Raw genomic sequence first — 14,469 nt, 5'->3', positions numbered from 1 at the left:
TGACTCCAGGGGCTCTTAAAGCAGCCTGTTATTAATAAGTCCTTTCAGATCTTATTTCTGAGCTCCTTGAAGACGCCCCCTCTCTTCCTGAAACTTGTGACGCCAGCCAGCTGTCATCCTGAGGTGTTCCCCAGGCTCATAGAACCCCCTGATGGTAATATTGTAACAGGTAAGAGTCTTTTGCCATGACTGGATGCAATTTGTGGGGTAGCTTGGTGATGGTTATAGTATTGCTGGGGTTTCTGGGTTCAACTCTTGGGAGCTATCTGTGTGGAGTTTGCATGTTCTCCTATGTTCAATTGGGTTTCCTCCCACAGTCCAAAGACATGCTGGGAGGTTAACTGGCTTCTGAGATAATTGTTCCTAGTGTTTTAGTTGTGTATGCCTTGCAATGGAGTGGTGAGAAATAATGGACTTATTACATTATAATTAATAATAATTGCTAACACTTATTTTCTGGACACACCACTCAAAGCACTTTGCAGGACATGGGGACTTCCCTCCACCACCACCACCAATGTGCAGCATCCACCTGGACGATGCGACGGCAGCCATAGTGCGCCAGAAAACTCACCACACACCAGCTATCAGTGGGGAGGAGAGAAGAGTAATGAAGCCAATTCATAGGTGGGGCTTATTAGGAGGCCATGATTCGTAAGGGTCAATGGGAAACTTGGCCAGGACACTGGGGTAACACCCCTACTCTTTTCGAGAAACACCCTGGGATTTTTAATGACCACAGAGGGTCAGGAACTCCATTTTACATCTCATCCGAAGCACGGCGCCTGTTTACAGTATAGTGTCCCCATCACTATACTGGGGCATTAGGACCCACATGGACCGCAGGGTGAGTGCCCCCTGCTTGCCCCACTAACACCTCTTCCAGCAGCAACCTTAGTTATTATTGTCAAGAATAAAAGAATATATGAACATGAAAAGGTTGAATGTCTTAAATGCGTTTTTTATACTGATACAGAGCCACGCACACACGTCATTACAAACGCACACACACGGAGACGTCCGCAAGCGCCTTGTGCACAAACATGGGTTCAAATAGGAACAAAAAACGCCAGCCTGACAATTCGGGCATTCAAACCACGAACCCAGCACGCACTCACGCTGGCAGCCTGGGCAGAAAAGCAGAAAGAACCACAAGTCTTCTCTGTTGGGAGGAAAAACACACTCTCTCTCTCACACACTCCTGATTACCTTAAATAGCTCATTCTTCATCTCTGGCTCCTACATACAGTATAGCAGTGCTCAGTCTGATTTGAATGAGGCTCAGCCCCCCACCTACACAGAAGACGCACACGGTTACAAACATACGCCTGAACAGAGTTTGACCCATGCAAACGAGCTTGATAAAGATAAGATTTTAAAAATATATCAGGATAAAAACACAAGACCGAAAGAAACACACAAGCCTTACCCGTTCACAACCGTGTACCCCCACCTCTCTCACACTCGGCACGCCTGAGCTGATTTCCTTAAACAGCTTATCCTTCATCTCTTGTTCCTACATACAGTTTTGCAGGGCTCCGTCTCCGTTGAATACACCATAAATGAAAGATGTATTTTTTTTCTTTGCAAGAGGCCTAACATCTCTCCTCCGTTCTGGGACGATTATATAAAATAGCTGTGTCTGAGAAACTGTTCACTGCCCCGATGGACAGGGAAGCCCGTTATCACTGGACATTCCCATACCTCCTGTCTGTCAGTGTGAGACACTCCCTTGAGTCTAAAGAGACTCAGTTCCTCCAGTCTGTCAGTGTGGGACACCCCCTTCAGACTGAAGAGAAACAGCATTTCATCGTATAAACTTCTTTTTTTTTCTTCTCTTTTCAGCATGGAATAAACCTGTACTTGTTCATATACATAGATCTCGGCACATACGATGTGTAAATAGGTCTATAATTTATACGACTTCGCGCATGGAGCGTTGACTGTTTACCAGTGCCCTCCACAGCTACCTGTAGCGCCCCTGAAGAGGGAAATGATTAAATAATCAGTCACTCAACTCATTGTTTCCTCATCAGTGGCTTTTAGCGTGAATCTATATAGGATAAACAGTTTACAGTAATACAATATAACAAAGAAAATAAGCTGAAAGTTACAAAAATGCTTCTTAATATTTTTCTAATTATATATTAAGAAAATATTCTGCATTATGTCTTATTCAGTCTTCTTCTTAGTATATTATACAGTTTAGTAAAAAAAAATAAGAAACACTAAAACACAATGAAATCGAAGATTTTGTGAGACCACGTTAATATTTCTTTAAAAACGTAATGTTCACTAGCAATATAAATGCGATAGCACTGTGGTTATTAAAATAAAAAAAACACGAATAAATATAGAAAACCAGGAACAGTGAAACTAAGGCTATTACCGAACATGAACTTAATTGCTAATCACTAAAACATTCACATTTAACATACCAAATACATGGCCTTTATGCTAACCACGAGGATTCGCGCTACTAACTTTGTTCTAATAACTCGATATAACTTAACAAATACACTCAAATATGACCGGAAAATACTTCTGTCATAATAACAAATAATTTATAACTGTTTTCTGCAAATAACAATCGTTTTTTATACACTTTTTACCTGAAGAGGGAAATGATTTAATAATCAGTCATTCCACTCATTGTTTGCTCATCAGTGGCTTTTAGTGTGAATGAGGAAAGGCAACGGGAGCTCCCTCTCACTGTTTCACAGACAAAAGTAGTAAATTATTGATTAAAACTGTAGACTCCACGGGTAGATAACAGATAAAAAGATTGAACAAAATAACATCCCAGTGAAAACTATACGAAACAACAGCGTCCATTACAACCCATTACACGCGCAGGAGAAGTTAACACAGATTGCATTTTTAAAAGCTTATTTTTAAAAAAAGTGTAAAAACAGTAGGGTTTCTAGAGATTTTGTATATTTAAGTCAGGAGTACAGCAGGCTGGTAGCGTGGTATATCTCCCTCTCCCGTACATGTTATTTTTCCCTGTTTCAAACTTTTTTAAAAAGTTTAAACACGACACAACATCGTCATTTCTAAAATTACTATTAGATTTATGACATCATCTCACTACCCATCACTAAACCCGTCTGCCAGTATGAACAGTGCGAAAGAGAGCTGGGAGAGAATCAGCCTGTATTCATGAGTCAGTAACGGATTTAATCTCCACACTGACAGCAGGCAGCAGCTCAAGGTCTTTATCTGAATCCCAGGTACAGAAGACAGGATAGATCTTCTCCCCCTGAGTGAAGACCATGTCAGTGAAAGTGTAGAGATGAGCTCTGGACTCCACTGTGTAAAAGGAGACTTTCCTTTCCTCAAAATCCACACACACCCCCAGCTTCCTGGGCCGCAGACTGAGGGGGAGGTGGGTCCGAGGGTCAGTGAGAGCAGATAAATCAAAAGGCTTAGAGTGCAAACTCCAGTATCTCAACATCCAGTAACCCTTCTCAGGGGAGAATCTGAAATCTCCTTTACTCTGTACAGACTCTCTGGTCACTCCTATTATCCAGTATCGATTCACCTCCACCTCCCAGTAGTGTCTCCCTGAGGTGAAGGCCTCCCTGCTCATCACACAGCGCCAGTAATCAAATCTGTGAGGATTGTGAGAGAGACTCTTCCTCTGTCCCCGTCTCACTCTCTTCTTATCCTCAGACAGGCTGAGCTCACAGTGAGCTGTATCAGGGTCCAGAGTCACAGCAGCTGGGGAATAAAACAGCAAACATCACAACAGGCTCCTGCCGATTACATTACAACTCAACTCAATTATACTGTGAAATGTCTTTGTCCCCCAAACACACCAAGAGAGAAAAACAAGTAAATGAATAATTACTTCTCTTCCCTTCATGTGAAATGACATATTTTGTAATTGTTTCACTAAGTATTACACGTGCAACTGATGCTTAGGACAAGAGTGGAAACTACAGCCCTGAAGCCGATATGAAAACGTCTTCTGCTGATATTTCACACTCATTCTGTGTAGAAAAGGACAAAGTGTCAAACACTGACTTAGTCCACAGGAGAGTCTATCAGTCTGGAAACACAGACACCCTCTAGATCAGTGGTTCTCAAAATATGGTACACGTACCACAAGTGGTACGCGGAGCGTCGCTAGGTGTTACACCATATGACCCTGGAACTTTGTTTTCCAACTGAAAAATTGGGACGGGTTTTCACAATTTCTATTTTAATAAAATTAGTTTGTGTCAAATACGGCGCCTATGTACTACGATACAGCACACGCTAATACTTGATTGGACACAAGAGCTATTCTAAACCATTGTATAGGAGTGCGTGCTACGAACATAAGTGACCAATTGTATTTTAAAAAAGTTATCTCCAGCAAATAGGGAGGTAGGAGAATGTATGTGATTTTGGAACAATGCCAAACTTGTAAGCACAAGAGAGTGTGATAGATAGAAAAATATTTAAGAACTGTTCTAGGTTAATTTGAGAAAAATACACAGAGCGTCTCTGTGTTTCGCTCCCATGCGCATGAAATAAGAACTTCTTTTAACTTCTGAGATGGATCCCTGAAACAGGGAAAAATGCAAGCTTGCAGATTGCTAAAGCAGGTAAGCCCCAAACTATTTTTGAAGAACCTTATTTACCGCTGGGAAAAGAGCTGACACATATTGTCTGTGGAGAAAAAGCTGCTAAACAGCTCGACCTTCTGCCCCCTGCGAAAGACAATCACTCGTAGAATTATTGATATGGCGGATGATATCAAAAGATGAGCAGATGCTTTTCACTGCAATATTTCAGCTTCTGAATGAATTTACCGAAGAGAATTGCGTCAGTTGGATGAAATGCATCGGAGTTTGTACAGACGGCGCTAGAGCGATGACAAGCCGACACAGCGGTGTAGTTAGAGAGGTTGTTCTAGATATGAAGTGGACGCACTGCAGCCTTGGCCGTCAAGAAAATGCCTGTTAGACTCTGTTGTGAATTGTATCAAGGCTCGAAAAATGACTTCACATCTGCTTTGCTCGACTAAACAGTCTCACCCCTCTCAATAAAATGGTGCTTTTTTATTCTTTATTTTTAATTGTTGTTGTTCCTGTTGTCATTTTGCAAAGAGCTTTGAGAAGCCACCTTTAAAGGGGCTATATCAAATAAAATTTATGATAATATTTATTATAAGTGTATGTGAGTGTGTGTGTGTGTGCACGTGCGCTCATGTTGGTCATTGAGATTTTCTGGGGTTCCTATGAGATGATGACTTGTAGGTGGTACTTGGATGCTTTGGTTTAATCAGGGGTGGTACTTGGTCCAAAAAGTTTGAGAACCACTGCTCTGGATCACTCCTGTTTGAAATGAGGTCTCCAATATCATAGGCGAACACCCCAGTTCACACTCACTCTGGTGGGACTAATGAAATAATATTGACACTCCAGTGTCATTCTTAGTGAAACACCCCACTGGGTCTCTTAATGACCAGGACCATGTGAGAACACCAGCTGAGAACACGTGTCTGAGCTGCTCTGAGGAAAACAGGCCACAGAGACACTGACTGACTTCATGTCATTGAAACACTGTCAGTAAAGAGAGATCAGAATTAATTACCCCCCTGTTCTGAGAGGAGGGCAATTCTCAGCTTAATACTCAACTGCCACTTCCTTTCACAGTGCTGGCATGAGTAACTGAAATTTACAGAACCTTATTAGCGCCACGGAGATAAGGTATTTATTGTGGTTAGATGAGATAGTATTGTGTTTGAATGCAGCAGTTAATTTGTGAACAATATTGTCTACTATTTTAATATCTGACATTATATATTGGGTAGTATTGTAATAATAGTGGGTTTAAATGAGAAATTTGGTGTGTTTATACGAGATATTATTGCGTTTGAATGCAGTAGTTACAGTAATTTGTTAACAATACTGCCTGCTATTTTAATATCTGGTATTATATATGCAATGATACTGTCCTGTGTAAAGTAGCATTGACTCTAACAACAGAAGAATATGGTCACACTCCTTTTTCTGGAAAAAAAATAATCTAAAGGAGCATGTGTTCTGTCTTTTGTACACATGAAGTACAGCATTGTGTCAGTAAGTGTTCCTGGGTTAAATGTGTGTCGTTCTTACCATTTCTGTAACAAGTAGAATTGACACAGCTTTCCAAACATCTGTTACTCTTGATGTGAAACTGCAGAAACATGTCCTGTACAGGGTGTTTGCTCACTCTTTAAACACTAAACAGAATACATTTACGATGACTTATCCCCCCTATTGTCTTCCTGTCACTGTTACTGTTGGTCCCAGTAAACAGCAAGCCAGCAATAGAAAAACTGTATAACGGGTTGTGTGTTGTCCTGGAATTCTTTTTCTTTGCCACACCCTCTGCAGCCAGAGGGCGCTCTCTGTCCTGTCTCTCATTTCCGGTTCTCTGCTGTCCTTCTGGTGTTTCTCTTTCTCTGGGGCTATATATTTCTGGGTCTTTCATTCTGCCTTGGCTCAGCATTGACGTTCGGATGTCCTGAGAGCCGCATAGCACCAGGTCCCCCCACGTCCGCTACCTGAGGACATAGGTTGCTTTACCGCATTCCCTGAACAGCTGAGCCCAGGCTAACCTCCGTCTCGCTGCTATGCATAGGGTCTTTTCACTCTCCTGTCATTTCACGGTTCGTCCTTTCCGACATCCGTGACATTCTTTTTGTCTGTCATTCCCCTATCTCTTTACATTCATCTGCATAAAATACGCAGAAATACTGTTTTTTCATCCTTCAAATTACACCTCTCCTGCATTTTATTGTGTAATTCCCAATTCAAGTGTATTTGATGTCTACATACTGCGGACTAAAAGCTTTTGAGGATTTTCTGCTTGAAGATTTAACGGGTGACCAACAATAACCTAAGACATTCTTATTTTGATAGGAAACGAAGAACAACCAAAAGACACCCAAAAAGGTATCCACAGCTGAAATGCTGTGTTTCTTCTCTTTTCAGCAGGAATAAACCTTTACTTATTCCTTTGCAGCCTACGCATGCTGACACATCTCCTTACTTGAACTACTTAATGTGAATGTATTACCCTTGGCCTATAAATAGTTCCTCAATTCAAACAAAAACAAAAAGTTTGAGAACCACTGCCCTAGGAATAGTCCCTCAATTCAAATTTAATATCCCCAACTATTATAGTAGCGTTTTTTTCACACATACATTCTTAGACACACAGTCACTGTGTCACTCTTAGAAGATAAAGTCCTGTCTGACATGGAAACACAGGAGCTAAATTTACTCCTCCTGCCCTGTGAAGACAAACCCAAATCTGAGGTAAAAACCCCAGTCTTCACTGACAATATTGATTAATGAACGGATGTTGAAATTACTGATCTATTCTGAGTCAATCACACCACTGAGTCTCTTACTGAACCCACATCATTGTAGCCTGTCTCAGTAGAGCTCAGAGCTCTCAGATGTATTCTCCAGCCCAGGAAACAGACTCCTTACTGACAGATAAACACCCCAACATCTCTTTCTATGACTACTAAGTCATCTGATGGTGAAGAATCTCAGACTCTGGAAGAGAAACAGTCCACTGAGTCTCTTTCTAACTGGACCTGAGAGCTCTGTCAGGATACACCGATATGCCTTCTGTCCTAGGAAGAGCCCTTCATTCCCAGATAATTACCCCCTGACTGAGAGGCATCTGCCCCAGACCCCTTTGTAACCAGACAGGTGTGGTGACACCAAACCATTAACTTCAAATTACAGCTCTCAGTAAACACATCATGTTAAAATGTGCACATCTGAGTGTCCTGTAATTAATTCTGGCAGAGGGAACCCCTCTGGGTTCCCAGATTTTCTACTGGTCCCCTTTCAGAGAAGCCTGCACAGTCCACTGTTCAGACATTCTTCCCAAAGAGACTTTCACTCTTCAGATTAGCTCTTCCTCCTTCAGCCAAACTCAGGAAGTCAGAACAGGAGAATTCCTCTCAGGTACTCCATGTCTTTCAGATACTATAATCACAAACAGAGACACCCTGGTGTGCTGAACTCATATTAACCCTTTACACCAAGTTTACCATCTTCATCTTAATCAGTACCAGTCACCTCCTATAATGAGACACTGGAGCAGAAACACCAGAATATTTTATCACAATGATTCTGAGCTGAAAATCACTGTAAGACCCTCCTTCTCACAACAAATTAAGAAGATGCACTCTCTCCCAATATAAACGGATAAATGTAGTTGAGTTTTCCTTTCACTCTAATTGTCCAGATATAACAAGTCCTGACTCTGACCCATCAGCCTGGTCGGCATGTGAAGTAGCCATTTCGCAGACAAGAAAGAGGCCTACAGGCCCCAGAGGAGCCCCTGTACCAGAGTCACACTGCTGCCTCTCGCAAGAGGCTGTGTGTTTGTGAAGCTGCAGGGGAAGAGTACTGTCATTATACCATCTTTTAACAGTCCTTCTCCTCAGGATTTGAATGGCTTGTTATTATGAGACTGGCTCTGCACCTGATTCATTCCTCCTGGTATTCCACAGTTATTCCCAAATCCAGGATCACTGGTTCTGCCACATTCAGTCTGTAGACCCTCATTCAGCAGTAAGCAGAGACCAGAGCACATGGCCTTCAGGGAAAATTAGTTTCCTACACTGTCAGTCCCTCCAGGAGAGACTCATACTGGCCAATAGACTGAAACACAGGATGGAAATAGAAATTCCCACCATGAAACTTTGATTGATCTTCACAGCCCACTGAGATTATATGTAGGATGATACAGAAACATGAAATTGAAATACATCTCCTTCTGTATACAAACCAGGAATGACTTCCTCACACTAAAGAGACCTTCTGGAATCAAAAACTCAATAACCACAGACACTAGAGCTTAAAACAGCATCTCTGTCATCAAGAAGAGACAGACTTACCTGCAGCACTGCACAACCACTGCCATTCTGAAACACAGAGATACAGACACTTTTAATCACAGTCACACACTGGAACACAGAGATACAGACACTGTGAATCACAGTCACACACTGGAACACAGAGATACAGACACTGTGATCCACAGTCACACACTGAAACACAGAGATACAGACACTGTGATCCACAGTCACACACTGGAACACAGAGATACAGACACTGTTAATCACAGTCACACGCTAGAACACAGAGATACAGACACTGTGATCCACAGTCACACACTGGAACACAGAGATACAGACACTGTTAATCACAGTCACACGCTGGAACACAGAGATACAGACACTGTTAATCACAGTCACACGCTGGAACACAGAGATACAGATGCTGTGAATCACAGTCACACGCTGGAACACAGAGATACAGACACTGTGAATCACACTAAAACTCTGGTAATAAAATGTCAGTACAATCAGTGTTGTCAGTCAGCAGATTTTCACAGAGTGTACGTACGTGATTTAGGGATAGGGGCTCGCTTCACAGGATCTGCAGATAGAGAGCAGATTTTTACTGTATTAATACCTGCACTGATAAATTCAGTCACTCAGTCAGTGATACTGGTCACTGTAGGTATAGGTCACTCAGTCAGTGGTACAGGTCACTCAGACAGTGTTATTGGTCACTCTGAGTACAGGTCACTCAGTCAGTGATACTGGTCACTGTGGGTACAGGACACTCAGTCAGTGAGTCAGTCAGTGACTGAGTGATACTCAGTATCACTGACTGAGTGACCTGTACCCACAGTGACCAGTATCACTGACTGAGATACATAGATGTTCTGCTCACTTGTCACACTGCCTGATCTCTAGACATCAGCTGGACAGTGAGAGGTGTCAATGATTTGAACCGGCAACCATTCCAGTCACAGGCGCAGATCCTTAGCCACAGAGCCACCGCTCCGCCCGAACTACTTGGATCCTGTCCAAGCTACTGGCCAGCAGACTGAGGACCGCCCTGCCCCACATCATCAACAGCGACCAGACGTGTGGGGTGGAACAGAGATCTGTCAGCTGGAACCTCCAGCTCATGAAGCATGACATAGCCATGTAGGATGAAGCTATTTAAAGAGGTAGCCAGGTGGGGTTTCTACACAACAAAAGTGCACTGGACAGGACAGAGGGCTCTGTACAGGGGCTGAAGAAAACCCAGAAAAACCTGTTCCTTAGTGCTCCTCTTCAGAAATGGACAATTGCAGTTTCAGAGCCAGGACTGCATCCACTGGTAACACCCAGGAGGCTTGGAGGGGCTCTTATTGTTTGAACCAGCCTCACTGACCACTTCAGGGGGGAGCTGTTGTGAAAACATACTCACAGTGTAAAAGCTCTGCTCTTGACCCAGGCACTGGAGTCAGCAGACTGTAGACTTCAGTCACTGGGGAGACACACAGAGAAATGTCTCATCAGGGCTGCAGTAACAGAGTAACAGGAATAACAGTTGTTCTGCTTCACTTGGGCTGTAGATTCTGTTGTAACAGGACTGATCTACTGTACTGGGATTGTAGCTCCTATTGTAACAGGACTGATCTACTGTGCTGGAACTATAGCTGTTATTGTAAGAGGTCTGTTGTACCGTACTGAGACTGCAGCCCCTATTGTAACAGGACTGTTCTACTATACTGGGACTGTAGCTCATATTAAAACATTCCTGTCAAACTATATACAGCACAATATAACAATACAGTTACTGTCATAAAGATTTGTGAGACTAAAACTTTTAAGATATTTTACTGAGAATTTGAATCATTGACAGATAAGCTGCACTGATAAATTCAGTCACTGCACAGAAAATCCAGTTACAGTATAAGAGAAAAACAGGAAATATATAAGATATTCAGAAAGACATCAGTGTGTTTCTCCACTAACCTGTCGTGGAAATCTTTATTGATTCCTTCTTGCAGATGTCCTCCAGTCGCTCTTTCAGTGCAGAGACAGCTCTCCTCACTGGCTCAGGAGAGAAGTGTGGACTGACAGGGATACTGGGTGAGTCTCCAGCTCCAGGAGGGACACAGACAGACTGGAAATTCTGCAGCAGGGAAGAGAGAGGAGTTTCCAGTCAAACACAACACACATTCCTGGGGAGAAGCCAGGAGCAGCTCTGTGTGAGAGACACCCTTCCGTACTGCAGAGTCACAGAGCAGTGATGTTACCTGGAGGAAATGGATGTGATCCTCTATGTGTGAGAGCTGGTTCAGCTCAGCATCTCTCCTCTTCAGCTCAGTGATCTCCTTCTCCAGTCGCTCTAGAAGTCCTTCAGTCTAGAAGTCACGGCAGCCCTCTCTTGAGCTCTGATCAGCTCTGTGACCTCAGAGCGTGTTCTCTCAATGGAGCGGATCAGCTCAGTAAAGATCCTGTCAGTGTCCTGTACTGCTGTGTGTGCAGAGCTCTGAGGGAGGAGTCACACAGTGGATTATTACACAGGAAAACACTCAAACTACATTATTCTGTACGCTGTGTTTTCTAAGGGTACTATCCAATATCCAGCTGTGGAAATGTGTGCCAGTGTGTCCACTGCTCTGGTCAATACCTACTCTGAGTGACTCTACAGCCTGTCTCAGCTCCTGCAGCTCCTTCTCTCTCTCCTGGATTCTCTGCTGGGTTTGTGTCTGTGTCGCCCCCAGCTGCTTCTGTGGAGAAACAGAGACACTCAGGACATTTCTGCTGTAAAAGAATCACATCACAGAGACACCCCTTAGAGTCACCCTGGAAAATTCACACTCTGTATCCCTGATGTCTTATCCACATGAGATGTGTTTCTTGGTCCTATCTGACAAGCTCCTTTTTCATGTCTAATCTACACCGGCAGCGTGTGCAGCGCAGCAGAGCACGAGTCTCCACCTCCTGCTCGAGTTTCAGGATGGCCCAGGGCCAAAAGGTATACCGTGTCCCGTGTTGAAGATATAAAGTCCAGCTTTGAATTGTTTCTGCCAAAGGCTATTGTAAGGACAGTCCTAGATATGACAAACCTGGAGGGGAGACGTGTGCATAGCGATAGCTGGAGGGAGGTGGTCTGGTAGACTCTCAACCATACGTGGGTCTGTTGATTCTCTCTGGCATATACAGATCAAGGAATGAGGCCACCACCAGCTTATAGCATGCCGAGTCTGGTCGGGCCATTTTTCGGACTACTATGTCAATCCTTTCATATTCTCTCAAGAGCCATTCACTTTGACAAGCAGGACACAAGACCTGCTCGACGTCAGCGAGACGAACTCGCTGCACTGGAGATGTCTGGGACAAGTGGGTTGAGCGCCTGCCACTCGTGCCCAAAGGGGTGTAAAAACCAGCATCGTACACCACAAATATAGGCACTTTTGATAATCACTCAACATGTTTTCCTCAGGTCTTTACTGTAGTCAAAAAAACACATAAATTGTGCTTATTTTACTCAAAAATGAGTAAAAAAAAGTAGCATAACTTCAGGTAAATTAGGTCTATATACCATAAGTTCCAAAAAGAAGTGCAGAACTTGTGATAATGACTAGGAATGAAGTTGTAACTTAATAAATATTTATAATTACTTAATAAACAATAATATTGGACACCCATTTTTGGGTGTGAACATCACCAATAGAAAGCTGTCTTTTACATGGGCTGAAGGGGTGTTAGGGTGGTAAGGAAGCACCGATGACATGCACTTGTGAGGCCAGGAGTTCCTAATTGAGTTAATGCTACTTTAACACTCTGTAACTTTGGCTACTGTAATGCTCCGCTCGGTAGGGTATCTAAACCCAGACTGAACAAATTTCAGCATGTCCAGAATTTGGCAGCCAGAGTCTTCACCAGGTCTAGTGCAAGTGATCCCATTACTCCTGTCCTGTAGTCCCTGAAATGGCTTCCTATCAGGTTTCGTGTCGACTTCAAAGTCCTCATGCTCCCCTAAATGTCTCTGCATGGCTGGACACCTCAGTACCTGCCAGAGTTACTGTCATCCTACTCCCCACCTCACAACCTTCACTCTTCTAATTCTGGTCTCCTCTTTGTCCCCCAGGCCAGCACTTTGGGTGACATGGCTTCTCCTGCTGCAGCCCAGAGCTCTGGAATTCTATCCCTATGGATATCATAGAGTCACCTTCCTTGAGCTCTTTCAAATCCAGACTCACAATCTACTATTCATTAAGAGCTTTAATTTAACTGGGTCTGTTTCTGCCCCTTTGCTTTTCTGCTGTTTTTCCAAACCCCATTCTACCATCTCTTCTTAGTATGCATTTTTATGTACAGTGCTTTGAGAAGCCATTTTAAAGGTACCATATAATTTTTTTTTATATTAATAATCCTATTGTGGTGAAATTAAAGAAGGACTTCATTGGCGAGGGTGCAGTCTGTTCTAGACGTGTTGAGTGTGCTATGCATTAATGAGGGTGCAGTCTGTTCTCGAGGTGTTGAGTGTGCTGTGCAGTAATGAGGGTGCAGTGTGTTCTAGAGGTGTTGAGTGTGCTGTGCATTAATGAGGGTGCAGTCTGTTCTAGAGGTGTTCAGTGTGCTGTGTAGTTGTACAGGTTCATCGGTGCTACATGAGGACAGTAAAGAGAGAAACAGTGAAGGTGAGGAGGAGGAGGAGATAATGAACAACAGACAGAAGAACAGGAGACACAACCTGTGTGGATCACAGCTGAGTACAAAAGCTGGACTCAGCAGTGGAGAGATACAGCATTGCAGATACAGTAAATACAGTCCAGAGATCAGTTAGAGCCCCAAATATCCTAAATATCCATTTTACATCTTGTACTAGACACTAAATGCAGACTCAAAGTCCTCACCTGTTTCTCAGTCCTTCCTGCTGCAGCTGAGGCAGTATCATGGCCTCTGTGGTCATCCATTGCACAGAGATAACAAACACACTTCTCATCAGTACGGCAATAGACCTCACACAGTTTGTGATGAGTGGAGCAGATCTTCTCCTGCAGTTGTCCTGTGGCATCAGCTAGCTTGTGTCTTTTCAATGGAACAGCTTCATAGTGAGGCTGGAGGTGAGTCTGACAGTAAGAGGCCAGACACACCAGACAGGATTTCACAGCTCCCCTCTTTCTCCCAGTGCAGACATCACATAGCACGTCTCCAGGGCCAGCAGGACTGTAAGCAGGTGGAGGACGACTGCACCCTGTCTCCTTCAGTTTCTCCACCACTTCAGCCAGGATGGTGTTTCTGTGAAGATCAGGTCTTGGAGTGAAGGTCTGTCTGCACTGGGGGCAGTTGTAGATCCCAGTCTGATCTTCCTGATCCCAGTGGTTCTTAATACAGCCCATACAGTAACTGTGTCCACAGAGCAGAGTCACTGGATCCTTCAGCAAATCCAGACACACTGAACAGCTGAACTGGTCCTGAGAAACTGAAATACTGCCTTCTGCCATTTTTCTGACAAGTAAAAACTGCACAGAGAGGAGCAGTAGAGACAGAGCTGCAGTGAGTCTGTTTCTAGTGAAACGAAACTGATCTCTGAGTTTCACTTCCTGGATCTGCACAGAGCTGTAAGGGTGTGAATGTTCGGGGGTGTGGTTGTTAGGGGGTGTGAT

The 14,469-nt window shown here is 43.5% G+C and overlaps 1 pseudogene across 1 annotated transcript; it reads right to left on the bottom strand.

The window, feature by feature from the left end:
• Window positions 1-946: 946 nt before the first annotated feature.
• On the bottom strand, window positions 947-14,364 carry LOC148825469 (E3 ubiquitin-protein ligase TRIM39-like; annotated as a pseudogene). Its single transcript, XR_016091764.1, has 8 exons — window positions 13,717-14,364; window positions 11,488-11,583; window positions 11,107-11,342; window positions 10,823-10,982; window positions 10,272-10,331; window positions 9,414-9,446; window positions 8,903-8,929; window positions 947-3,723 (listed from the first exon to the last, which is right to left on the bottom strand). The product of XR_016091764.1 is annotated as an E3 ubiquitin-protein ligase TRIM39-like (transcript).
• Between the last annotated feature and the right edge of the window lie 105 nt (window positions 14,365-14,469).

The sequence above is a fragment of the Atractosteus spatula genome, chromosome 10 (genome assembly GCF_055471065.1).
Source record: "Atractosteus spatula isolate fAtrSpa1 chromosome 10, fAtrSpa1.hap1, whole genome shotgun sequence".
Lineage (NCBI taxonomy): Eukaryota > Metazoa > Chordata > Actinopteri > Semionotiformes > Lepisosteidae > Atractosteus > Atractosteus spatula.
This window is presented reverse-complemented; position numbering and strand designations above follow the sequence as displayed.